Raw genomic sequence first — 24,349 nt, forward strand, 5'->3', positions numbered from 1 at the left:
CTGATCCTCAAAGCTGTTTCTGACAAAAATGGGTGTAGCAAATAAGATTTTCACTTTGTGCCATCTTCAGTGTGTAGATAACAGAATAGACTAGATTCTTCAGAGGGATTATCTACAGACTGGACCTTTGATCGTTGTTTCTGAGTCCATCAGCTATCTAATGCAAATGATGAAATGAACAAGAAAGCTGGGATGCACAGCATTAAACCAAAGTTAGATGTAATACATCTAACTTAAAATCCTAATTGGCAAATGAAATGAAAGCTGGAAAGTAAAACACTAAACCAAATGGATACCCAAGTGGCTATATCAATATCAAATAAGGAAGGGATTCACTTCTTTTTCTGGCCTAGGCACTTCTGTAGCCACAGGCTACATTGCAGACATGTGGGCAAGTCTAAGAACCACACCACACACAACCAGTCCCGATGGCACAGAAACGGCATCAAGAAACCCCAACCACAAAGATATGAATCTCTTAATGGGGTAGACCCCAAGTTCCTGAGGAACACGCATTTTGTTAAGCAGCACAAGAAGGGCCTGAAGAAGATGCAGGCCAACAAGCCCAAGGCTGAGAGTGCACATGCTGAAGCCATCAAGGCCCTTGTCAAGCCTAATGAAGCTAAGCCCACAATCTCAAAGGGTGTCAGCCACAAGCTCAACTGACTTGCCTACATTGCCTATCCCAAGCTTGGGAAGCGTGCTAGAGCCCCTACTGCCAAGGGTCTTAGGCTGTCCCGGCCAAAGACCAAGGCAAAGGCTAAGACTGAGCCTCAAATAAAGGCCCAGCCTCAGGCTCAAATCAAGGGCAAGGTCAAGTCTCAGGCTGAAAGCAAGACCAAGGCCCAGGCCAAAACCAAGCATAAAGCCCAGGCCCAAAATAAGCCCAAGGCTCAGGCCCAAACCAAAGCCCAGCCCGAGCCACACCTGTAGCCCCAGTTCCAGCTCAGGCTCCTCCCAAAGGTGTCCAGCTCTCTGCAAAGGCTCCCTAGTAACAGCCTTTGCCTGCCAGTGCAGGGGTAGAAGGCCTGGTGTGACCCCTGGGATGCTGTCTACATGGGGCGAGTGTTTTCTTGTGCTGTTTGTACAAATAAACCTGAGACAAGGGAAAAAAATAAAGGATTGAAAACAAAGAGCAGAATCAGAGATACAGAGACACATTTTTAAATTATAAAAGCACAAATTCACCAGAAAGATGTGGAACCATGAACATAAAAAGGGACCTTCAAAATGCATGAAACTGTCTATTCTGACTGCCACTACTTGTCTTCCATTTTCTTGACCAACTTCATCAGAGCTTCTTTAAGGAACCACAAATGACTTCTGTGTTGCAAAATTCAAAGATCAAGGTTAAATCTCATCTTGCTTGATGAATGATTTCCTCACCCTTGAAACATTTTTCTCTTTCATTCTCAAAGATTCCATTTTCTCTCTATTCTACTAAAACCTATCATCTTTTCAGAGAGGAAGTGAGTTTAAAAAGATATGGGAGGGGCCGGCACTGTGGCATGGCAGGTAAAGCTGCCACCTGCACTGCTAGCATCCCATATGGGTGCCAGTTCAAGTCCTGGCTGCTCCACTTCCAATCCAACTCTCTGCTGTGTCCTGGGAAAGCAGTAGAAGATGGCCCAAGTCCTTGGGCCCCTGCACCTGCATAGGAGACCTGGAAGAAGCTCCTGGTTCCTGGCTTCAGATCAGCACAGCTCCAGCCATTTTGCAGCCATCTGGGGAGTGAACAAACAGATGGAAGACCTCTCTCTCTCTTTCTCTCTCTCTCTCTCCCTCCCTCCCTCCCTCCCTCCCTTCCTCCCTCTCTCCCTCTCCCTCCCCCTCTCTGCCTCTCCCTCTCTCCCTGTGTAACTCTTTCAAATAAATAAATAAATCTTTAAAAAAATGGGAGGCAGAAAGCGCAAAAGTATCCATCATTCATTTGTTCACTCACTTCTTAGCTGCCCTTCCTCATTCTGGACATTATCTTTCTAGACACTGGAGTACCCAAGACTGGTATTTAGGCTCTCCTCTACTTCTATTGCTTTACTTTTCACTTTCTTTGATGACAATGACATTGTTGAGTCTGAGACACACCGCTTTGCCCACAGTAATGACATGCTTATCCTGAATTGTCCACATCCCCTGTGGAGATCCACATTGACATGCCTGTAGTCATCTTGGTCGAAACTACCCGCTTGACCACTCGGTGACACTGGCACTCATCTGTAGCCTACAGAATACACAAAGTCATTAAGAAAGTCTACAAAGCATCCTTTGCCAGGGACTGATGCCTGAAATGCCCTTTACCTGAAGTCTGACCTTTTAATACTGCCTGAAAAAGTCTGGGTACACTCTGGCTGGCCACAGACCACTTCTGTCTAGCTTAGCATGTAAATCCTTTTCTACTGCCCTGAGGCGCAGGTCTGCAAGACTACTTCTGTCTGTGAATATACCCAATAAATTACGCTCTGTGTAATCCTGGGTTTGTCTGGCCCTTTCTTCAGTCTAATGGCCCCTTTTACTTTTGGCAACCAGAACACACACCAGGTTTTTACAAAATATTAGGGGTAACTGGACATAGTTGTAATATAAAACTCACATTTTTTTTAAAAAGATTTGTTTACTTATTAGAAAGGCACAGTGAGAGAGAGAGAGAGAGAATGTTCCCTCTGCTGATTTACTCCCCACAAATGGCCACAAAGGCCAGATGTGGGCCAGGCCAAAGTCAGAAGGCAAGAGTTTTGTCGGGGTCTCCCATGTGGGTGGCAGTGTCCCAAACACTTTGGCCATCTTCTGCTGACTTTCCCAGGCCATCAGCAGGAAGAAGGAGTAGAAGTAGAGCAACTGGAACACAAAGCGGCACCCACATGGGATGTCAGCGTTACAGGCAGCAGCTTTACCCTCTGTGCCACAAAGAAGGCTCTACAACTCACAAGGTTATAACTCCAAAGAGTTCTAAATGTGTACTCAAGTCTCTACTTAGATGTCTAGTTGGCACCCAAAACAACCCTTCATTCCAACCTCTTTCCCTAAAAACCTTTTGTCACACTCACTCCCTTCCCAATAAATGGCAATCTACCAATTGCTCAGGCCAAATAACTAGGCTCCATTCCTCGTCTCAAATTCCACATTTAGTCCTTCAGGAAATCCAGGTAGTCACACTTTACAATCAATATCCAGAACTGAGCACTCCCTACCAGTATACAACTACAATCATGGTCTAGCCCATTATTTTCTCTCTTTCTTGATCTCTTTATTTTTTTGAATTGAAGAGACTTTGCTTTATTCATCAATATTTAACCTAACATGGAATATTGACTGGCAATATTAGGTACCCAGTAAATTTATTAATGAATAATTTCATGACTAAGCAAATCATCTCTGTATTATGTTTTGTAGAAGAATTTTTAATTATTTATTTGAGAGGTAGAGTTACAGACAGTGAGAAGGAGAGATAGAGAGAAAGGTCTTCCTTCCATTGGTTCACTCCCCCGATGGCTGCAATGGCCAGAGCTGCACTGATTTGAAGCCAGGAGCTTCTTCCTGGGCTCCCATGCAGGTGCAGGGGCCCAAACACTTGAGCCGTCATCTACTGGTCTCCCAGGCCACAGCAGAGAGCTGGACTGGAAGAGGGGCAGTCGGGACTCGAACCGGTGCTCACATGGAATGCTGGCACCGCAGGCAGAGGATTAACCTACTGCGACACAGTGCTGGCCCCAGAAGAACTTTTTGTGTGTTCATTGTTCATTCTTTTTCCCCCTAAGGAAACCTTTTATTTAATGAGTACAAATTTCATAAGTACAACTTTAGGGATATAGTGATTCTTTTTTTTTAAAGGTTTATTTTTTTTACTCCATTAAGATTCATTTTCAATGTACTTTATACACAGAAGACTAACTCTATATTAAGTAAAGATTTCAACAATTTGCACACACACACACACATGCAAAACTGTTTAAGAACAAATTTTACAGTTAATTCTCATCACACAACTCACTGAAGACAGAAGTCCTGCATGGAAAGTAAGTGCACAGTGACTCCTGTTGTTAATTTAACAATTAAGGGAAACTGGTCTGTAGTTTCTCTTTCTCTGCTGCTCTTTTCTGAGTTTAAGAACTAAGGTGATGCTGGCTTCATCGAAAGAAGTTGGAAGGATTCCTTCCCTTTCAACTGCTTTGAATAATTGAGAAGAATTGAAGTTAGCTCTTCTTTAAAAATGTCCGGTAGAATTCAGCGGTGAAGCCATCTGGTCCTGGTTTTTCTTTGTTGGAAGGTCTTTATTACTGATTCAGTTTTTGTCTTGGTAATGAGTCTGTTTAGGTCTTCTATGTCTTCATGGCTAAATTTAGGTAGGTTGTTTGTATCCAGGAATCAGTCCATTTCTTCTAGGTTGCCTGGTTTCGTTGGCATATAGCTCTTTGTAGTAATTTCTAATGATTCTTTTTATTTTTGTGTTGTCTGTTACATTTCCTTTTTCATCTCTAATTTTATTGATTTGGGTCTTCCCTGTCTTTATTTTTTTTGGTTAGTTGGGCCAATGGTGTGTCAATTTTGTTTATTTTTTTCAAAAAGCCAGCTCTTTGATTTGCTGATCTTTTGTAATATTTTTGTTTCAATTTTGTTGATTTCTTCTCTAACTTTAATTATTTCTTTTCTCCTACTAGTTGTGGGTTTGGTTGGCTGGTGTTTTTCTAGATCCTTGAGATGCACTGATAGCTTATTCATTTGGTGCCTTTCCAATTTCTTGATGTAGCCACCAATTGCTATAGGCACCAATTGCTATAAACTTTCCCCTTAACACTGCTTTTGTTGTATCTCATCAGTTCTTTTTTTTTTAAATTTATTTATTTATTTGAAAGGCAGAGTTACAGATAGGCAAAGGGGGAAAGAGAGAGAGAGAGAGAGAGAATCAGTTCTTTTTTTAAAAAAATTTTATTTATTTATTTGAAAGGCAGAGTTACAGATAGGCAAAGGGGGAAAGAGAAAGAGAGAGAGAGAGAGAGAGAGAGAATGAATGAATCTTCCATCTGCTGGTTCACTCCCTAAATGGCTTCAATGGCCAGAGCTGGGCTGATTCATTCAAAGCCAGGAGCCAGGAGCTTCTTCTGGGTCTCCCATTTGGGTGCAGGGGCCCAAGGACCTAGGCCATCTTCTACTGCTTTCCTAGGCCACAGCACAGAGCTGGATTGAAGTGGAGCAGCTAGGACCTGAACTGGCACCCAAATGGGATGCCAACACTAACTTTATCTGCTATATCACAGCACTGGCTCCTAAAATAAAACGTATTTCTCACAGATCTGGATGCTGAGTGAGTCTAAGACCAAGGTGTCCAACATTTTGGCTGGGCCCGAGGGCCTGTTTACTGTACCTTCACCATGGCAGAGGGCAGGGGACCTGGAAGAGTGCATGCTCTCTCACAGGTAGCACTGGAACCCACACAGTTCTTGTTGTGTGTCACTGTGGGCAGTAGTAAGGAACGGACCTCTCCCTATTGAGGAGAGGACCTAGAGGACTTGGAGCAGCACCCTCCTATTCTGCCCTCACTGTTGAATCCTGGTTTACAAGGCACTCTCAGAGTTGGGAGTACTGGGATTACTATGGGTGCACTAGTGCTTATTTTATTATTTTTTAAGGAGTAGGAAGAGGCGATTTTTCCCAAAGGAACTTTCTTTTTAGTGAGTACAAATTTCATAAATACAACTTTAGGAATATAGTGATTCTTCCCAACCCACTTCCTCTTCCCTCACCCATTCTCTATTAAGATTCATTTTCAATTAACTTTATACACAGAAGATCAACTCTATACTAAGTAGATTTCAACATTTGTACACACACACACACACACACACACAAACTGTTTGAAAACAAATTTTACAGTTAATTCTCATAGTACAACTCATTGAGGACAGAGGTTCTGCATGGGGAGTATGTGCACAGTGACTCCTGTTGTTACTTTAATAATTAACACTCTTACGTATGATGTCAGCAATCACCCGAGGCTCTTGAGCTGCCAAGGCTATGGAAGCCATTTGAGTTCACAATCTCCATCAGTATTTAGACAAGGCCGTAAGCAAACTGGAAGCTATCTCCTCCCTTCAGAGAAAAAGGAAGAGGCAATTTTTAAAAAAAATTTATTTGGAAGGCAGAGAGAAAAATATATACAAAAATCTACCCAGAGTATCTGCAACAGCCAGGGCTGAGCCAGGCCAAAGCTAGCATCCTGGAACTCAATCAGAGTGTCCCACATGGGTGGAAGTGACCCATGTACTTGAGCCATCACCTGCTGCCTCCTAGGAATGCATTAGCAGTAAACTGGAAATCAGAAGCAAAGAGGCCAGGACTCAAACCCAGGCACTCCAACATGAGATGTAGGCATCCTAAGCAGCATCTTAACTAGAGCCCCAAACACCCACAGCACCTCAGCATCTTAAGGCAGTGAGGGGGGACTATAACTGTAAGTTCCCCTCAGCCCACGTCTGGGATCTGGAATTGGCACACACATGAGAGGTCTGTGTCCAGGTGCCCCAGCACTGTCCATAGCTGAGCAGGAATCCTAGAGCACGAGAAGTGTTGATGGGCTTGCAGCACCCTCCAGCTCTCACAACTGCACTGGAAGGAAAAGTATTTTGGGCAGACAGGCTGGCGATCACTGGTCCTCTCATACCCATTTCTTTTTCTTTTCTTTTCTTTTCTTTTCTTTTCTTTTTTTTTTTTTGGACAGAGTTAGAGAGAGAGAGAGAGAGGCAGAGAGAAAGACAGAGAAAGGTCTTCCTTCCATTGGTTCATCCCCCAAATGGCCGCCATGGCCAGCACTGTGTCAATCCGAAGCCAGGAACCAGCTGTTTCCTCTTGGTCTCCCATGTGGGTGCAGGGCCCAAGCTCTTGGGCCATCCTCCACTGCCTTCCCGGGCCAGAGCAGAGAGCTGGACTGGAAGAGGAGCAACCGGGACAGAACCGGCGCCCTAACCGGGACTATAACCCAGAGTACCAGTGCCACAGGCGGAGGATTTGCCCAGTGAGCCGCTGCGCCGGCCTCAGACCCATTTCTTAATCCATACAGAGCTGTTTTCAGGGCTCCAAGGTGCCCTTCCTTCTCAGTCCTTCCCTGAGTGGGTCTAAGTCCTAGCAGGCCCTGTCTATTTATGTGGATACAACTGCTTGCCTCATTTGCAGACTAAGACTAAGAGAACTGGGACAAGTTACATTACCTCTGATCTGTTCATCTTCCCTAATGATTCAGGAGATGTGTGGGGCTGTCGTGAGGATTTAACATTTCCAGGCTACCTAAGGTCATCCCAGGCATAGATCAGCATCTCCAATGTGCAGCGGTCAGAACTTCTCACAGAGCCTAACATGAATCTAGCTCACCCCACAGGTTCTTGAACTAGGAAGGGATGACTTGATTTACTGGAAATGGTAGCAGTATGTCTTTGACCTTTCCTCTAACATTATATTGGAGAAAAAGTAACTGACAAGGAGAAAAGAAATGGGCAATCATTAGTAAAGAGAGAAGAAGGGAAACACAAGGGATGGAAGGCAGTGTCATATAAGGATGTCATGGAGACTGGCTGCTTATGGAGGAACAGAATGACACAGAAAACCCCTTCTGGCCACAGAGATGGAATTCCAGTGCCAGCGATCTAAGCTGGAGATCAGAGGTCCCCCCCTCATTGCAGGGGGAAGTGATCCAGGCAATGGGAGAGGAGTGTGCAGGTGAGGACACAGAGGTCCTGAGGTGGGGCATATCATACAGTGTGCAGCAGGGACCCAAGTCCTCACCTCAATTCTCACTCTCCCGTCTCCTTCCATGGCCATCCCATAATCATTACTCCTTCTGTGCACTCACCAGGCTATGAGACTGACTTGGAAGACTATGGAAGAAGCAATGATCTAGATGTAAGCTATTTCCTCTTTGGTCTCTGGCCCTTTTTCTTCCTCACTCATGCCTTCTTTCCCACTGTTTGATCTCATCCTGGAAGACTTGGTCCCATTCAGGTAGGTGACACACCTGGATTATTAACATCTGTAAAGGCCGCGTTCAGCCCTCTTCTCCCACTTTTGCCAGCTTTTCCCTTGTTTCTGACCCCCAGACTACACTACTGAATCGCACTGAGCAACCCTGCATAGCAGTTAAAGGAGTTGGGTCCCACCAGGGGGCCAGGTGGAGACAGTCCCAGTGAAGTCTGGTTTTCTCTGGGCACCCAGGGTTTGTTCTCCTTCACCACATGGTTCTGGACATGCACAAGTTATCAGCTTCCTGTCAGCTGTCTAGAAATCATCTTGCATGGGGTTTCCAATAAAAGACTCAACAGTACAGAAGGACATGGGAAAGAAACAAAGGGAAATGTGAGTATGGAGCAGGTAGAGGAGACGAGAACAATAAGCACACAGGTTCTCCATTGCTCCCCTCACTTTCTCTTGGGACATTAGGAAAGCCAAAACCACTGAACCTCACACTGGAGGGGGTACTGTTTGCTCTAACTCAGCAAGTGGAGATGTGTGGGTGTGTGGTATCCATGCAGGCAAGTGAAAAATGTCCCGAGAAGATGCGCCCAGGGAACGGGTCCCATCCCGTGTATGTCCCTAGGGCTACCTGCTGAGCTCTCCACCAGCTGCTTTAGTTATAAGGCCAGGCTGCAGGTGCTGGTGGGTCCACCACGTGCATGACTTCAGAGGGGGTCATTCACTGTGGCATTGTGGGGTGTGCCCAGAGCTGCTTAACATCACTGTGCTCACGCCACCCTCTTCAGTCATCAGGGAGACCTGCCAGCTAATCAATCATTAGGTGTGGTGAGACATTAGGTGTTGTTCCTGACTCGTCTCAGGTCTCTTGAGAAGAGTATGAGGCAGAGAGAGGGGCCCTCTGCCCCTTGTCACGCAAGCAGGACAACCCACTCAGCCCAGCTTTACATCCATGGCACCATTCCTCAAGCTAAGGCTTGAAATTTTTCTGTGTACAGGCTTCTTTTTTTTTTGTATGTTCATCAAATTGAAACAAACACTCAACGGCAACTAAATGCAATGCTCATTTGGATGAATTAAAGGAGCAGGGCTGCAAGTCCACTGTGTTCCCTTCATTTACTTTCTCACTTTATACTGAGATAATATAATTGGTTCTGTTATCCTCTAAAAAGAAGTGTCTTGGGGGGAGTGTGTGCCCTAGTGGTTAGGTTACTGACTGGGATGCTAGGTTCCCCATCTCAGTGCCTGGGTTTAATTCCCAACTCTGGCTCCTGATCCTGGTTTCCTCCTTTTGTGGACTCTGAGAGGCAACAGGTGATGGCTACCACAAATGGCTGGGTCCCTGCCACCCACTTGGGAGACCTGGATTGAATTCTTGGTTCTTGGCTTTGGCCTGGCCCAGTACTGGCTGTGTGGGTGTTTGGAAGTGAGTCAGTGGATGAGAGCGCCTTCCTTCTCTCTCTGAATTTCTATCTCAAAAAAAAGCACAAAAGAAAAAATTATCTATAACTCCTTTCATGCTGGCATATACTAAAGCTATAAAATTTATGTTTTTACACAGTCAACTATTTTTTTCGTTTTAAAAATGGTTTATTTATTTGAAAGGCAGAGTGGTAGAGAGAGGGAGAGACAGAGAGATCTTCCATCCACTGGTTCATTCCCCAAATGGCCACAACAGCTGGGGATGGACCAGGTCGAAGCCAGGAGACAGGAGCTGGATCCAGGTTTCCCACATGGGTGCAGGGCCCAAGTACTTGGGCCATCCTCTGCTGCCTTCCCAGGTGCACCAGCATGGAGCTGGTTGAGAAATGGAGCAGCCAGGATTTGAACCAGCACCCATGAAGAATGCCAGTGTCATGGGCAGCGACCCAACTACTATATCACAACACTGGTCCCTCTAATTATTTTCAAGTTAAAAGGCACAGAGACGCTTCCATAGCCTTGGCAACTCATGACTAGAGTCTAGGGAGATTACTGACACCATAAACAAGAGTGTCAAATTGTTAAGTCAACAACAGGAGTCACTGTGTACTTACTTCTCATGTGGGATCTGTCCTTAATGTGTTGTCCAATGTGAAGTAATGCTATAACTAGTACTGAAACAGTATTTTACACTTTGTGTTTCTGTCTGGGTGCGAACTGATGAAATCTTTACTTAATATATACTAAATCAATCTTCTGTATATAAAGATAATTGAAAATGAATCTTGATGTGAATAGAATGGGAGAGGGAGCGGGAGATGGGAGGGGTGTGAGTGGGAGGGAAATTATGGGGGGGAGCCATTGTAATCCATAAACTGTACTTTGGAAATTTATATTTACTAAATAAAAAAGAATTAAAAAAGGCACAGACACAATAGAAAGTTAATTTATAGTAGTAGAAAAAACAAGAGCTCCAGGAAGCTGTCCATATTTAGCATGCAGGTCTCATGATAGTCACTTCAGTGAGTGGGCACCACCACGACCACTCCCTCTCTCACCAAAACCTGCCAATGTGAAGCATTTTCTTCCGCATCTCATCTTTCTTACAAAGTGCAATCTGTCACTGTATTTTTTTCTGGTTTACATTTGATCACTGCAGTGACTTTTCAGTTTTTCACTAATTCTAATGAATGATAAGCTTTCATGCTTTGTATCATTTTCTTAGCGACTTTTCCCTCATTTCTGAAAAAATGCATTGTTACATAAGTTACACCACGACTGCTACTTCTGTTCATCGCGGCATCACTCTCTACTCCTTCTCTCTCTTCCTACAGTACCTTTCAGTGGGAACTGGCTTATTCCAATCAACATCTTTCATTGCACATTTTATATGAAATTTGTTTCTGTGAACTTATAATGAGACGTATGAGCCAGAGAAGCTTTTCCAATCTCAGAGCTCCCCCCTGTGATGTTTCTGTGCAATGCTCCCAACAATGACATCTTCTGTCCTGGTACTTCCTGGCTCTCTACTACCCCTGATCTTGAAGATGAGCCTTCGCCCTCGGTACCTCGACACTTCCTCCGTACCTGATTATTGCTTTCCAACACTGGGCCTGTCTTGGAAGGGGACAACAGCCACCATCTTCCCCAAGTCTGTCTCTATTTCCCATAAAGGGATATTCATTTTCAGGATTTGATGATTTAGTTATTTTCCTTATATACCTAAACAATTATTTTCCTTGGGAACTTTTAATTTTGCTTCTCTTAAGATTATTAATGTCAGTTTCTTTTGCTTTTTCAGTCATAAATTTGTGGGTTTTTTGATATTTATTTTTGGCTGACTTGATTTTAGTTCTTTTCATTTGTTTTACACAGGTACCTACTTTCATGGTGACTTGGTGTTAGCTTTGGGAATTTATCTTTAGTTAGTGAGTGGCTGTTGAGTCCTTTGGACTCTCAGAGTCATGTCTACTTGGACCTAAAATTCCATCAGCAAATAGCTGACACAATACCTTGTGTATGTCAGTTTTCCCAAGCATTATCCTTAAATACTTGCCTCTATTATACTTGAAAACGTTATTGTGGAAACTGCCTCTGAAAATAAGAATGCTTTTAATTCTCTTTACTGCTTAAAAAAATTAAATCCAAATATAAAAGCATTTGAACTGTTGAATACTATACTGAGCAGTTTCAAAACATACAAAATATATAAATAAGCTAAAGATTATTTTACTTGGAAATACAATGCTGGTCTTACATGTGTAGGCTCACTTTCCAGAGTTTCAGAAATGCACTCACACTGCCCAGCATCCCAAGAGAGGTTCATACTGTGTATCACCAGCACTTTGTAAGCGTCAACAGATCAAAGATGGAATTCTAGAGAAATACAGTTCCTAGTGAGAGAATGCTGGCCTGAGACTTTGAGATGACGGCTGTGACCTGCAGAGGTGATGTTATTTTAACAATGGACTTCAGCAAGAGTGACAGAAAATTTCCCATTGATTGAGAAACTCCCCAAACACTGGCAACAGCCAGCTGGCCAGGAGCCAGGAACTCGATCCAGGTCTCCCAAATGGGTGGCAGGGACTCAAGAACATGGAGTCATCATCTGCTGCCTCCCAGGTACATTGGCCAGAAGCTGGATCAGAAGGCAGAGGTGGACTCAACCAGGCAGTCAGAAATGGGGTGTTGGCATTCCAAACGGTGGCTTGACCCACTGTGCCAGAATGCCTGTATTTATTTGACCTACTGAATTATTCATTTCTAATATTTGTTTCATTCTTTTTCAGTATCTTTTCTGCAGAATTTTTTCTCTCATGCACTGATTTCCTAATTTCATTTACCTGTTTCTCTGTATTTTTGTATCTCTTTGAGTAACCTTATAATCATTCCTATAATTCTCTATCAGGCATTTCAGTCTCCCTTTCTTTATGCTCTGATACTAAAGCATTACTGTGTTCCTTTGGGGTCATATTGCTTATCCATATTTTGTTACTACATTGACATTTGTGAATCTAAGGTTAAAAAAAAGAATCTGAGTACATCTACCACTTGCGTACACATCCATTTCAGCATCACATCAAAAATTTGTAAGCTGAACTACTTTTAAGTTGGACACCATCTATAAATGCACAATGAGCATTACAAAAGGAAGACAGCAAGAAAAGGGGCATAGAGCATTGCTATGGATTTGTTTCTGAGAGGAGCGTGGTGGGGGCAAGATGCGCAGAGTCACCACACAGACCCCAGGAATCTGGTGAAAGCAGGCCAGAGGCAAGCAGCCCACAGACTCATTTATTTCAGTGGGTACAGCAGCTTAAATAGCCCAGGCAGCCAATCCAGTCAAGGGGCAGTTTATGCCCTAACCAATCAGAGCCCATTGCCAGGCAGGCTCTGTTGCCTGGGAGTTTCCCAGGGGGTTTCCCAAGCCATTCCTGAGTAACTGGTGCTTGCTTGCCAGTGGCCATTGTGGCATGGCCTTCTCATTCCACATTTCCCCCTTTTCATTTATTTTTGAGCAACGGGAGGCATGATTCTTGGCCATACCATTGTTGACCCTGTTTCCATGTGGTCTCCATACGTGGCTGTGCCTGTCTTAGGTTGTCCCCCAGGGGATCTTACCCGTCGTTGACTAACCAGCCCTCAAAACGGGAGACACAGAGTGCTTGCTCAGATGGGGGTAGGAATGAGGAACAATGGTAATCAGGAATGGCGTGACCACAGGCAGGCTGTGGGCCGTTTGAGTGGCCGACCAGAGCTAAGTGGGGTATAAAGCAGTAGCAGATGTGGCTATGGGCAGTTTCTCAGGATAGCATGATAGGGCAGCAGCTTCACAATCGGTAGCAGGTGCATCCGCTAACAAGGCGGACTCTCAGTCTTGTTAGGTGGTTCTGGCTGACTGTCAGTTGCAGGCTTGATGGGCTTCCTGCATTCTCTGGAAAGACACAAACATATCTTTGGCCCTTGGTTAGCAGAAGCCTTTTTACAGGCGTTGGAATCCATGGCCTGAATTTTGCATCCACTTCAAGATTAAAGGCAAACATGCAGGTGGGATGGGGTCTAGCAGCTGCCCTGAGAGCCTGGGGTGCTCAGGGACTGCCACAAATGTGGGGATCCTCACTGGGTGCAGATGGGATGACCTTGCATGGATTATTGCCACGAGGTTGTTTAAGTTCATCCCATGGGTATTTGGGGGGTGGCCAACTAGGCATTCCTGCGTTGTCTGCTGCCATGTCATTTACACTGTCGGAGCTCTCTCCCTATCAACTGTTGTCTGTGAGGCAGCGGCCTGGAGTGACAGACTCTTATCACTCACAGATTCATTATGTTGGTAATCTGTGTGGGTTTCTGAGAGGGGGGTATCTTTCCCATGTTTGAGCACTTAAGAGCAGCGTGCCACACTAACTCTAGCCAAAGGAAAGACACCCACAGCACTGCCGCCATAACTAAACAGATTCCCAACACCTCAGCAGCTGATGGCATTATGCAGGGGGTTCCCTACGTTAGACAGTGGTGCATCAGATCGTACGTATGTCCTGTACTTAGTGGGGGACTTCCTTGATTCGTTAGGTCAAGGCCGCATGCTCACACAGTGTCTCAAGCGTCACCTCGAGTGATGACTTGGTTCCAAATTCGGGGATGATCAGTCCCTTACATGGATTCGCCAGATGAACCGCAAGTAAAAGGAGGAGCCGAGAAGCAGAGTTACGCTTCTGGGTGGTGTGTGCCTAACCTAGGGTCACTTAGACTGAGGACAAGGACAAGGAAAGGGGTGTAGGAGGGAGTTCTGTGCTCACTCTCACAGAACTGTCAGCACACAAAACATCAAGGGGCCTATTTGCCAAAATCAAGGGGGGACCTTGCCAAGTCCGACATGCTGTCTCTCACTCATGTTGGGCACCAGATATTGAGGTTGACGTGCTCTGAGAGGAGGAGCGTGGTGGGGGCCAGAGGCGTGGAATCACCACACAGACCCTAGGAGTCCGGTGAAAGCCGGCCAGAGGCGAGCAGCCTGCAGACTTGTTTATTAAAGTTGGTACAGCAGCTTAAATAGCCGAGGTAGCCAATCCAGTCAAGGGGTGCTATATGCCCTAACCAATCACAGCCTGTTGCCAGGCAGGCTTTGTTGCCAGGTGGTTTCCCAGGGAGTTTCCGAAGCCATTCCTGAGTAACTGACGCTGGCATGGCCTTCTCATTTCACCACAATAATTCCACCACCACAATTTTTTAAGAGTGTGAAAATGGGACCAGCTCTGTGGTGCAGTGGGTTAAGCTGTCAACTGCAGTGGGGCATCCCCTATGAGCAACCCATTCGAGACCTGGCTGCTCAATTTCCTATCCAGCAACCTGCTGTGGCCTGGGAAGGCAGCAGAGGATGGCCCAATTGTTTGGGCCCTGCACCCATGTGGGAGACCCAGAAGCTCCTGGCTCCTGGCTTTGGCCTGGCCCAGCCCCAACCATTGTTGCCATTTAGGGGGTGAACCAGCAGATCAAACAGGAATCTCTCTCTCTCTCTATCTCTATCTCTCTCTAACTCTGCCTTTCAAATAAGTATTTCTTTTAAAGAGTCTGAAAACTTCCAAAATTTGGGATGTGAAATGGACAACCAGATTCATGAATCTCAAAGGACTCCAAATAGGCTTAATAAAGATATTTATACCTAGACACATAATAGACAGAGACAGCACTGTAGCATAGCAGGTAAAGTTGCCGCCTGTAGGACTGGCATCCCATATGGGTGCTGATTCAAGTCCCAGCTGCTCCACTTCTGATCCAGCTCTCTGCTATGGCCTGGGAAAGCAGAAGATGGCCAAGTCCTTTGGCTTCTGCATCCCTGTGGGAGACCTGGAAGAAGCGGTCAATTGGGAAGTGAACCAGTGGATGGAAGAAACCTCACTCTCTCTCTCTGCATAACTGTCAAATAAATAAATCTTTAAAAAAATCAAAGACAAAGGAATAATTTTGAAGCAGTAAGAAAAAAGCAACTTGTCACAAGGGAGTCCCAATATCAGTGGATTACTCAGCAGAAACCTTGAGGGCAAGGGAGATGGTGGGAGGATATACTCAAAGTGCTGAGAAGTGCCAACAAAGAGTGCAATGCTTAGAAAGCCATCCTTCAGCATTGGACAGACACTTTCAGACAAAGACTGAGGGTGTTCACTCTTAGTAGGTTTACATTACAAATAGGGCTGAAGCAAGACAATTAGGCTGAAAACAAAGGTAACTACATAGTGTCGCTCCCCCTCTTCGTGGAGGAACGACACTAAACCCTGCCTAGGCTTCATATCCGAGTCACGGCACCATTATGTCGCTCCCCCTCTTCGCGGAGGAACGACACAGGACCCTGCATTGTTCTTCTGTCTGCTCGGCCCTCCCCGGGTTTGCTGCTGGTTCTTCCCGGGTTGGCTACCATCCCTTCCACCTCCGTGGAAGGGCAGTTCCCCCTGCCACTTTCCCCACTTCCGCGGGGGAGTGGCACACCGCCGACCGGCTCTCTCAGGGGCTGCTCAGATGTTCCTCAGGTGTTCCTGGTGCATGTTGTCTCTCTCCTCCTTTATAGTCCTCTTCCACCAATCCCAACTCTGCTGCCCACACGCCGAGTACGCTGCTCTCCTCCAATTAGGAGCAGGTCCTACAGTTTATTGGTTGAACTGGAGGCAGCTGTGTAGAAGCTGTTTCCTCCTCTCCCAGTGCCATATTGTGGGAGAGCAGATGCATAGAATAAGTCTTAATTCGAGTAACAGTCTAGTCCGAGTTGCTCCCCACAACATAGTCAAATACAGAACACTCTAATGCTTTCAACTCTAAAAGTCAGGTGAGGAACTCAGTATAAGGAACTGTAACTGTACTTACTTGTTAATGGATATACAATTAAAAAGTTAGAAGTTGTGATAGCGACAAAGTGTAGGTAGAAGTAAATACTTTTACAATAGAATTGAAGTTGTAAATGTGAAAAAGTGGTATAAACTGTTTTAGTTAAGCCCCATGGTAAACAGAATTTTTTAAAATGTGGTAGACATAACAGACAAGAAGGATTCTAAGTACATCACAACAAAAGAAATAACAAAGAAAGATGACAAGAATGGAAAACTACAAAAAAAATCACAAAATAATGGACAAAATATCAAGTAATGATGTATCAATAATTATTTTAAGTGTAAATTAATGAATTTTCCCAATCAAAAGACATAAAAGGGATAAATGGACCAAAAAAAAAAAAACCCATATAAGTACCGTGTGCTAACTGCATGTACCCCTGGAGCTCTGAAAAAAAAAAAAAGACCCAAATATATATTGTGTATTAGGGACTATTTTCAGCATATGCAGAACAAATACCCTGAAAGTAAAAGATTGTAAAAATATTCCATGAAATGGACACAAGAGCTGGCGCTGTGACACAGCAGGTAAAGCCACCACCTCCAACCCTGGCATCCCATATGGGCAGCAGTTTGAAACCTGGCTGCTCCACTTCCAATCTAGCTCCCTGCCAATGCACCTGAGAAAGCAACAGAGGATTGCTCAAGCACTTATGCCCCTGTGGCTGTTGTGGCCATCTGGGAAGTGAATGAGCAGATGGAAGATTGATCTCTCTCCCTCTCTCCCCCTCTAAGTCTGCCTTTCAAATAAAACAGAAAATTTTAAAAATGAAAAAAATTAGACATAAAACAAGAACAGTGGTGGCTATTCTTAAATAAAACACTTAAAAGCTGCGCAAGAAATGAAGGCCATACAATAAAAAAGGGATTAGTTCATAAAAAATCTAAGAGCATGTGAAGACAATAATTGAAAGACATCACATGTTCATGAGTTGAAATTATCTTGAAAATATTCACTCTACTCCAAGTAATTCAGAAACTCAATGCAATCCCTATCAAAATTCCAAAAGGGTATTTGAACATAAATAGGAAAAACTCTTTAAAATAGTTGAATATGAAAAGCCAAAAGAATATTGAACCAGAAAAATGTATCTAAAGTCCTCCTGCATCCTGATTTCAAAAATAATACAAAGGTATAGTAATCAAAATAGTATGGTACTGGCAAAATGAAACATAATGAGGGGACAGCACTGTAGCACAGCATCCTGTATGGGCACCAGTTCTAGTCCCAGCTGCTCCACTTCTGATCCAGCTCTCTGCTGCAGCCTGGGAAAGCAACAGAAGATGGCCCAAGTCTTCAGGCTCTCTCTCTCTCTGCCTCTTTGTAACTCTGCCTTTCAAATAAACAAATCTTTTAAAAAATGAGACATAATGACTGCTGAAGCAGAAGAGAGGCTCAGAAATCCATGGATTTACAATCAACTGATTGTCACCAATGGTGCTCCTAAGTACTTATAATTTTGTCAATTATACCTCAACAAATATGGGGAAAATAAAAAAAAAAACTAAATCCAGACATCCATGAAAGTGACTTGTTTGAAAAATTAAAACTTCTAGACAAATTGCTTCACAAGAATCAGATGTAGGACTAATAAAATTTGTAACTTGAAATAACTCAGAAATCTATCCAGTATTGTACAGCCTACGGAATACTCTAAGCCTCACTAATGGCTGCATCAATAAATGTCAGGATTCAAGCTGTGGATCCATTCCCAATTTTTGCTTCCTGCTGATGTGTGCCTGAGGAGGTAGCAGGTGATGGCTTGAGTCGGGTCCCAAACACTCCTATTAGAGTCCAGGACTGAGTAACTGGCTTGGTTTTCGCATGGCCCAGCCACAGCTGTTACAGGCATTTGAGGGGTAGGTCAGTGGATGGAAAATCTCTGCATGTCTCTGTCCTTCCCAGCCTTTCAAATAAATAAAAATAAAAATTTAAACAGAAGACCTGAGCCTGGTGACTGCAAATGTCTGTATCTAGGGCAGCTGCACCTGTCAATAGTGTATGATTAGGTTATTTTTTAAGGGGAAAGGTTGATTGTTGAGTGCTGGAAACCTGACAGGCTACCTCCCCATGCACAAAGAGAACAGCAGCCTGTACTGGGAGAACAGGTCTTATACAGCTTTGCAGAGGTAAGGAAGTGGGAGCGGCAAATACCATTAGGGTGGGGGTGCAGCTGAGCTTGTGATTGGGCTACTTGGTTACCTGACTTCTAGTAAGCCAGGCTGGGCTTAGGAAGATGGCACCTTTTTACTAACATTCCCCCATTTTGTTTTTTATAAAGCAAGTGTTATATGGGGTTACATTGGCCCAAAAGTCCAGGAGGGGTGGGGGGGACAATGATCTATCTTCCAGAGCTGCTTCCTGCTGACATGGGGCAATGAGTTACACTCCACTGGCATGGGAACACGTCTAAACTGGTGATGTCCTGGGTGGGGAGCTGAGTATATCCCTGTAGTAGCATCTGGTTGACCACCTAGTTGGTGAAGGCTTTGGCTTGTTCCACTATCACCTCCTGTATAACTGCTAGTGAGGTGATTTGGCTTTGGGGACCTTGGGTGGCATCAACTGGGGTCTCAGTGGACCTAGTGACCTTTTGTAACCAGTGGAGTTGTTTTGAGTCAGTTGGTCGAGAAAACGTTGTAGCCCAAAGCTGTTCCTGAGATCACCACTGAGGAGGGGGAGGTTGCAAAGCGGATTCCAACCAAGACTGGGAGAAGGGATGCTTGTCTCTTGTGGGTAGAGGGGTTTGTCTGTAGAAAAATTCTGAGCAATAATATGTTAATTGGGGAGAGAGGACCATGAATCCACACAGGTGGGGAGCAGAGCCATTGATGTAGGAGTAGAGGCTATGATTACAAAGGAATGAGGCCCCAAATGGGCTAGACAGGGTCTAAAATAAAGAACAGTCATTATTAGAGGATGTAAGAAAGATGCTGTCTAAACCACAGATAAGCTTTCTGATTGAGAGGCAAACAGAAACTGACAAAAAGGGCTTGACAATAATCAGGTGGGCTCCAATGCCTTGCCAGTTATGAGGCCCAGACCTGTCTATTTCTTCATGTGGGATACATCATAAGGGAGGTGGGAACCTCCTTGGGAAGGCATCCTACTGACTTCCATCACCTAGCTGGCCTGGGAGGAGAGCTGCTCAGGTAAAGGCAGGTGGCATCTCCAACAGGAATTTTACAGTTCTCCCTGTGATGTTGCTGACCCTACTCGGCCATGCCCTTCGACTCCAGGGCAGTTCCATTTCCAGTGACCCAACTCTTGGCTGGCAGAGTTGCCAGGGCTCTTCATAAGCTGACTTCTGCTGAAGCCCTGGCTTTCCATATAAACCAATGCAGGACTGGCCTATTAGGTCATCTTGATGGCAGATCACTGAACAGAGCAGCCTTTAACAGGCCTGCCACCTATCTTTACATTGCTTCTAATGCCTAGCTTTCTTTCCCTCCTGGTTTTTGTTAAAGTAGACCAGAGGATGCAAGTCAAGGGGGTGCTCAAGTCCCATCTTTTGATCTTTGATGTTCTAAACTAGAAGTCTATAGTAGGATATTAAAAATATTTATCCCTTTTAGGCCTCTGGGCCTTTCTCATTAAGATAACCATCATGTGATAAAAATTCTAATGATCTTGTGTTAACTTTTAAGACATTTGTATCAATAGCAGTTTACATTATCATAACTTAAAATCAGCTCCACTTCATATCTTGAGAGTACCCGTAATATAATCCAAATAGCCTGATTAGTTGGTATCTCTACAAGTTGAGAGACATAGATCCTTTGACATTTCCAGGGGTATGATTAGGTTATTGATGCTGGTTTAATTAGATAACTTCATATATGTCTGGAAATGTTACTATAACTGGCACATCATTTTATAAGATCCATGACTGTTTCAAATCTCTCATGCATTCTGAATTCCATCCATTTTAATGCTGCCACTCATTTTTTGCTACACGGGTGAAATGTGTAATTTGACAAAATACCTCTAAGTCATGCCATATTTTCAAATAGTCTTCCATAAACTCTCAATTTTCACTCATTGTATCTGAAAGGTCACATCTATCCTAAGTAACTCCTTTCTAGAGTTTTAGAAATAATTTGTCCATTTCTCTTTAAATTTTTCACAATTTCTGATACCAATGACAACCAACTTCCCCATCACATCAGCAGGCGTCCTCTCATCACTTTAACTCACTTTAGCTAGAAAGAAAATCTCCTCAGTAAATAATTTCCAAGGCTCCAGTACTGGAATCTATGTTTTCCCTTCATAATGAAACTGAAAAGTTACATTCCCCTTGAGTTTGGACTTAAAAGGATCTAAAGTGATTTCCCCCTTAAAATGGCTTAACTCCATTATCATAAGAACAGTTACCAACCTACAATTAGATTTATTCAATGTGTATTTTTTAAATTATTGGGGTTTTTTTGACAGGCAGAGACACAGCAACATAGAAAAAGAGAGACCTCCCAAGTGCTGGGAGGTCCCCAAAACTTGCAATAGCTGGGGCTGGGCCAGGCTAAAGCCAGGATCAGGAACTCAATCCAGTTCTCTCATCTGAGTGGCAGAAACTCAACTTCTTGAGCCATCAGCTACCTGCTGCCTCCCAGAGTGTTATTAGCATGAAGCTGGAATCTGGAGCAGATCCAGAAATCAAATCTAGGCATTGCGATGTGTGAGGGAGTCCCAACTGGCGTTTTAACCACTGCATCCAATATCTATTCCTTTTACAAAATTTTTGAGGTATTCCCCTACAGCACAAAACCAAGACATCATTTTCTCTCCCAAATACGAATGTGTCCCCCAGTCGCCCAGTCCTTCATAGCTGCTCCACCAGACATCCAGGAATTCATGAGTGACACAACCCCTGAGACCATAACACAATCAAGGGGTGTTTTCTCCATACTGAGAACTAACATTGGGATTCACTTCCACCCTGATGACCACAAACCTACTCCCAGTCCAAATATACTATGCTGGAGTTTCTGGTTCAGTGTCAATCCCTCAGAGACCCCTTCCTCAAACTGCTGCCAGTCTAAGACTCCCATCCTTTCCCTCTTGTCTTTATTGGAACCTTTCAGTCTTGATATTTCACAAAGCATTTATTGACTTGTTTGCTTATTTTTCTCTTGCTCATATTCCAATAGAATACCTGCAACACAGTTATCTCCAGACCCATGAGATAAGTTCCCCTTCGAATGGTCATGGAAATTATAAACCCACAGAAAGCCAATGTGCACAACAACAACCCATTGTCTTCTGAATAGCCTGCTACCTGCGGTGGCATTAAGATTCAATAATCATCTGCAAATTTGAAAGGAAATCACAAACTAAAGGAACTTGAATCTTGCCGGAGAAATATTCCTCCAGTAATCAAAAGAACCAAAGCAGATGAAAAACTTCTGTGGCTGGTTCTCTAATGATTTTGCAGTCAGCACACTCATGAGCTCAGACCTTCACTTCCTCTCTAGAATCACAAGTATATGAATTCCTTCATTATGAAGTTCATGACCACATCAGTCTACAGTACAAGGGACAGACCCTGGCTAACTTGAAGCCAATCAAGACAATCTAGTTATGAGATCTTTAGCAAACTTTTCCCTCTAATTTTCTGAATCACTCAAAGAAATCACAGTGCACCTCATCGTGTGTCACATGCCTAAAAACCTCTAACAGCAACCACCAGGACTTTTCCCAGCCTCCCCACTTTGAATTTTGTCCTGTTAGAGTAACTACATCACATAATTTTGAAGGTATTGTTGTTAAATGGGTTTGAAATATAGTTGGCTCTGAGGCTGAGAGTCCTGGTACAGCCCCATACAGTAAGAGGTGTGCAGCATCAATGACCTATGATATTTCCTATCATACACAGTATGAAGTATCAAGGAGGCAGACACTGGGAGGATTCAAGAGTCTGCAGGTTTTGCTGCAGTGAGTGAGTTCAGGAGCCTCTGGAAACCACGTGGTTTCTGAATTCACTCCACCCTCATCAAAGTTGCCCTCCTTTGAGGACAGGAAGCCTGATTCTTGTAGCCAAGAGGATCAGTAACACATAGTCATTGTCCCTTGTGGAAAGGAGGCACATGGGAGAGTCATCCTAATGACTTGCACTACTTTTAAAAAGCTCACCTTCTCTAATTCCAGTAATGTCAAAAGTTTAAAAACCACTGTTCATACTGGTAGTGCAAATTTCCAATAATGGTGTGAGTTTTAAGACACCTGCTTGGAAAGGTGTCTGTAGCTATCTCAACACTGTAGGGGAAATGAACAACTTCAATGAAAGAAGGCAGGGTTACAGTAGCTCACGCTGCGGCTGGGTCCCAAGAGCACTGGCCTGCTCCAGTGCAGGACTGCCAAGATCCCGACACTCTCTGCATATTCTTCCCACTGCGTGTGTCTGTCCCTCTGTGTCAAGATTGCTCCCCCAGACAATCCCGAGTCTCCAAAAGCTTAACAGCCTCATCGATGTCTACCTATTATTTACCTCCATGAGGAGAAGTTTTGCAAAATTTCCTAAAGCTTTAAGTGAGAAAGTCAAGAAAAACACACAAGAGAACATTCCAGAAAACGAAGGCCTCTGTGCTATTTCTAAGAACTGTCCTGGAGGAGGAGGCAAGATGGCGGAATAGGAAGGGAGCACACTGATAGTCCGGAGAGAGATAGTTTAATAAAAGTGGAGATACTGCAGGTTCAAGGAAGAGTAGGCGAGGAAACAGCAGAAGAAACTCTTCCGGAATGCGTGATTCACAGCGGACCTGCGTGGAGAGCGTGGGAGCCCACAGTGCGGGACACCAGCGGCAGACTCAACACACCAGTGCTGGAACGCGAGGTGAGCCGAACCTCAATAGCCCGAGACACCGGCAGGCAAGCGGAGAGAGGAGACTAGAGGGAACGACCCCCGGGGGGGGGGAAGTTCACCAGGCTAACTGGAAGAGAGAGAGAGAGAAAAAAAAAAGGTGACTGGTACGGACACAGGTTTCTCTCTCTCCGCTCACCTCTCAAGGACGAGCAAGACAAAGAGCAGGCGCCATCTTGGACATACGTCATAAGCAGAGCGACCTCAGGTCTGCACCGGCCCTGAGCCTAGCAGAAAAACCTGACTCTGGGCAGGGCGAATTAACAGGAGATTAGGACCTAGTAAATTTGTGGTGCTACTGAACTGAGACTGTGAAAAAAGAGACGGTGGGGGAGAGAACTCACGGAATTCACATGAGCACTCTCCAGAGACGCTACAATTCCATAACTTTGGCAACCCAGTGGGAGACTGAAGGAGAATTTGAGTCCACTCTGAGGGCCGAACAAATTCCCTGTGTGGTCCTTGGGAAAGAGCTTCCGATCTCTGGCTCCTGTGGGTATATCATTTGCCTGCTAACTACCTCCAACTTCGTTCAGCTGTGCAGAATTACTTCCCTTTTGAATCAAAAAAAGAAAGAGAGAGAGAGAGAGATTTACCACGCCTAACCTGGGAGTGTCACCTTTGGCACACCAAACAGAGCTCTCAGGCCACACCCATCTCAAGCCCTAAGGCTCCATCAAAAACAGATAGTCCACTTAACCTAGAGTCATAGTATAACAAGAAAAAGCACCACAGTGAAGAAACCAAATATCTCCAATATGCCAAATAACAAACGCAAAAACCGAGGTAATAAAAACAAGGAAGTCAGCATGACGCCCTCAAATGAAAAAGACACCCCAATTCAAGATTATGAAGATGATGAGATAGAAGAAATGCAAGAAGCAGATCTCAAAAAATTGATAAGAACATTAAGAAGTTCTCAAAAACAAATTCTTGAACTACAGAAATCCTTAATGGACAAGATAGAAAATCTCTCTCGTGAAAATGAAATATTAAGGAGGAATCAAAATGAAACGAAACAACTAGTACAACAGGAAACTGGGATAGTGACTGAAGTGAAGAATTCAATAGATCAAATGAAAAACACAATAGAGAGCCTTACAAACAGAATGGGTGAAGCAGAAGAGAGAATATCGGACTTAGAAGACAGAGAACAGGAAAGGATACAGTCAGACCAAAGAAAAGAAGAGGAAATCTAAATCTAAATCTAAAACATATTGTCGGGAATCTTCAGGATACTAT

The 24,349-nt window shown here is 44.2% G+C and overlaps 1 pseudogene; it reads left to right on the top strand.

Annotated features, from left to right (window-relative positions):
- The first annotated feature begins 288 nt into the window (after positions 1-288).
- Positions 289-933, top strand: LOC149119903 (large ribosomal subunit protein eL29-like; annotated as a pseudogene).
- Positions 934-24,349: the final 23,416 nt, after the last annotated feature.

This window comes from Oryctolagus cuniculus, chromosome 21 (assembly GCF_051225735.1).
Source record: "Oryctolagus cuniculus isolate XC-2025 breed Fujian yellow rabbit chromosome 21, ASM5122573v1, whole genome shotgun sequence".
Lineage (NCBI taxonomy): Eukaryota > Metazoa > Chordata > Mammalia > Lagomorpha > Leporidae > Oryctolagus > Oryctolagus cuniculus.